This window comes from Halyomorpha halys, unplaced genomic scaffold (genome assembly GCF_000696795.3).
Source record: "Halyomorpha halys isolate HHAL.00 unplaced genomic scaffold, Hhal_1.1 Scaffold1064.1, whole genome shotgun sequence".
NCBI lineage: Eukaryota > Metazoa > Arthropoda > Insecta > Hemiptera > Pentatomidae > Halyomorpha > Halyomorpha halys.
In genome coordinates this window covers 52,134-56,561 of record NW_027104635.1, presented here as the reverse complement: position 1 = coordinate 56,561, position 4,428 = coordinate 52,134, and positions in this window count along the sequence as shown.

The window sequence follows — 4,428 nt, the reverse complement described above, 5'->3', positions numbered from 1 at the left end:
ATATAATGGATAAAATATGACTAGTTTTCATATAATAACCCTTGTTGCGTTTCAATATTAATGCTGTATTTAAAAAAATACTAATGACTGACCTACCAAAGTGTGGTAAAATATTTTTTAGGAGTGAAACAACGGTTGTATTAATGTAGGAATTAGATAAAATGGAGGGGAGTTACGAGCGATTGTTCGAACCATGGGCACCGGAAAAAAAAACTTTAAATAAATCAAGATGAAAAATTTCTAATTTTTGATTTATTTGAAAAATTGTCTTTGCGGTTTCAGAGGAGGCTAAAAACGAGTATGATTTGCTTTTTCATAAAAAATTCACCTACTTTACTGAAATCCTCATTTTTTATTTATTTATTTTTTATTTTTAGTGAATAAAAAATCATTTAATAGAATCAGTAATATTTTTTTCTTATTCTCCGGAAAGAGACAAATCGATTGGGATACAATAACCATGAATAAAATGTATAATTTTTGAGCTATGTGCCAAAAATGCATAATTTTCTTAATAACTTTTTTCTTAACAAAAAATTCGTAACAGCCGATAGCCTTCCTACAACCTTCCCGGGAAAATCCTGAACATTTAGCAAAAAGGCCCATCGTAACCGGATGAACGCTCTGACAGTGAAGTGAATGGACAAATATTGATTTTTCTATATTAGATTTATGATTTATTTTCAATATTTATCTTAATTGTAGTACCTTGGATTGACAAAACTAAGAGAAATGATTTTCATTAGCGGGTAGCGGTTAACAGAACAGTTTTTTTTTATTTTTATTTTATTTAATTCACAACTATAAAAAATGTTTCACAACCAGCGAATGTAATATAAAAATAATACCACGAAGGGGAAGGTCATTAACACCTCTCCTTAAAAATTGAATTTTTTTTTTAAATTTATTTATTGTTATTTACAACTGTATAAAAATATATATATAGCTGTAGGTGTCATAGTGACATGATATAAACATGTGGAGAACTCCAATAACATTTCTAGAGGAGAAGATCACGAGGCCATCTTCTTTTCATACGTCTAGGAGGATTATTAGGTAATGAAGGAGAAACCAGTTTAGAAACAAGTGGATTTGGGTGGTTGGGAAGTTTATCATGGAAGGATTGGTGTCTGGTTCTGGCCAAATCAGCAACATATGGGACATTGAGGTCCTGATGGATGACTTGATTCGTGACCAAGGAGCATTAAGGATTTTGGACTGCAAGATTTGGATTAGGGAAGAATTTGATGGTTTAGTGGAGCCCCAAAGCTCAACTCCGTATGTCCAGATAGGCCTTATAATAGTCATGTAGATCAGTCTTTTGTAATGGATTGGCAGTTGAGACCGTTTGTCTAGTAAATGTAATAGTCGGAACCGACGAGCAGTCTTCCTTCTTATCAGTCTCGTATGAGGATCCCATGTTATTCATTTGTCCAGATGTAGTCCTAAATAACGGATCTGTTCGACAGGAAGTGGGGTATTATTAAAAGATACTGTAGGGCAAGAGGTCATGGGCTTACGACGAAGGGTAAATGTGATTTGGTGGGATTTATTTTAATCCTCTAGTTTTGGCACTAGTGTAGATATTCGCAACTTCAAGAGTGGTGATGTGGGATTGGAGGGTTTAATTTAGAGCATAAATATCGTGATAAATTATAATAGTGAAAATTAATTGTGTTTAAAAGTTTTAATTTTTAATTCAATATGAAGAATTGACAAAATAGGTTAGTATATGATTCCTGATGTTTTAATGCTTCATAGGGTAATTGTGGAATGAGATGAGTGAAATTAATAACCTGGGCATAATAGCCTACATAAAGTTTTTTAAAAATTGATGTGGTTCTAAAATGTTACCCTACGATAGGGTAAAAGAATTTCTTTCCTGACCACTTCCTTTATTATCCTATATCTCAATCCCACATCCGGCAATGAAAGAAAAAAATAATAATGCAGTATCTCTTCTCTTAAAGGAAACCCCTGTTTGATGAAAACCCCTTTCAAGGAAGAATTTTATCAAAGCCCCGAATAACAAGAGACACATTTAATGCCTTTGAACCCCTCATTGTATTCCTCGTCAGCAAGTTTCTACTCCTAAAGGATTAGTATGGTTAGAAAGATTTATATGAAATTTTGAGAATTTGAATATAATTAATCAATTTGATTTGTTATCGTATGTACATGGTTTTTTTTTTATCTGTTGTATTATTGATAGGAACAGTGTAGATATTCGTTATTCGCACCTAGATTTGGGTGGTTGGGAAGTTTATCATGGAAACTTTTTTGTATCTGGTTCTAGCCAATTTGGTGGCATATGGGAAATTGAGGTCCTCATGGATGACTTGACTTGTGAAAAAGTAAGGAGCACTAAGGATTTTGGCTGGTAAGGTTTGGATACGAGAGGATTCCCTTATTAGGGGTATTCATGATTTTGTGTTAAGTGTAAAATGTTTTACTATGTTGAATTTTATAAGTATATAATTATGAGCAGACCCATTTAAAGTCATGTCAAATGGTAAATGCACAAGAGCTTCTAGTGGATTTTCTGAGCAACTTGTTTTATAACCTTTCCTTCCAAAACTTCATATTATTGTTTACTTATAAGTTTTCACTTAAGTAATTTATTAGAACATGCTCAAATTGAGTGAAAAATGGAATTTCTGTACAAGTTTGGCCACTGAGTCTCATGTTGTCTTCTAATTTGTGAGGAAGAGAATCAAGATGAGGTAATTGGCAATTTTCATTACATTATTATTATTATTGTCATCCATTGCTTTATTAGTTATAAAAACAACCAAAACAATACTAACACAAATTGCAAGCAAGTAACCTAATACGAGAACAAGCAAAATGACGAGCTCTTCTGTTGCGTGACGTCATTCTCCATTTAACAGACCTAGTAACAGACTTTCAATCATGTTACGTGTTATATCATTTTAACATGGTAAAAGAAGAATATATTCCTCTATTTAACATGAGATTTTCCATTTAACAAGCTTTAACATGTTAAACTAAAGGTCATGAATACCCTTATTATGGTCAAGTAGATCAGTCTTTTGTAATGAATCGGAAGTTTAGACCGATTGTCTAGTAAGAGCTCTAATAGACGGAATCGACGTGCAGTTTCCTGCAGATGTTCGAAACCTAACCTTAGTTAAATAAGTTTTCGGTCCTCCAGGCAGGATAATTCTATAACAAAACCAAGATAGAAAAAAACTAACAAATTTGTGTGTTCATTTCAATTAAATTTCCCAAAATGGTTAGATAAAAATAAAAATACAATAAAGGTTATTTCTCTGAGATCTTTAAAATGAATTTACCAACAAATGTTCGAAACTGAACGATTCAAGATGAACAGTAGATATACAAATAAATTCAGATAAAGATGATTCCTAAAATCATCAAAGAATTAATTTACTTTTCTTTCAATAAGATTTTATTTACCAAGCATTGAAACAATTTGTTTTACTTCGAAGATTGAAAAAACAAAAAATCCAAATAAAATGGGTAATAATAATAATAAAAAATATAATAATAATAAAACATTTAATGAATTATAAAATAAAAAGTCCCTTTATCAAAGTCTGTAGGTTTTCAATTTTTTATTGGTATTATTTTCACCTTTTTTTTCCATCTATTAGAAATGAAATAACTTTGTCATAGAAGAACAGAAAGGAGTTGAGAGTAATTAGTTCGGAACTACGTTAATTACGCGTGCTCATGGGAAATGACCTAGTTTCGTGACGTATAATGAAAAAATATTATTTTGTAATCATCATATGTATATGATGTTTTAAATTTCTTACTCGTTAAAAATAAATGTAATACTAGAAAATGTAATGATAATGTTTAATTTAATAGTGAAATCGTTGTTATTGTATTCACCAATAAGGTACATTAGAACTTCTTTAAAAGAAAAAAGATACAACAGTTTTACCACTGGTTTTAATGTTAGCTTCTCAACCTTAATGACAGACAGAAAAACTTCATTCAAAAAAAGTTGTACTGCCTCACTGTTTTCGATTCAGAGATAGGCAAAAATTAGCTAAAGTTGAAACTAATAGCTATGGTTACCATGGATACGACCCTTATTCATGAATGAACCATTCATAAATAAATATCGTATCCATAGCAACTTTAGTTATTTGTTTCAACTATAGCAACTGTGATTAGGTTGGGTAACTATAGCTGTTTAATGTATACATACAAGCATACTTACTTAAAGACAATTTTTTAACTCTTACAAAAAGACATAGTCGAATAAATAATATATAAAAGTAGCATATTATTTTTTTTTTATTTTTTTTTTTTTGCTTTATCACTTTGGTATTTTGTTTTCTTCTTTCCGTGCTTTACTTATTATATATAATGTTATTAATCTTTTTTTCCATATTTTCTCTCCTAACCCAATACATCTTTCCTCTTCTTTTT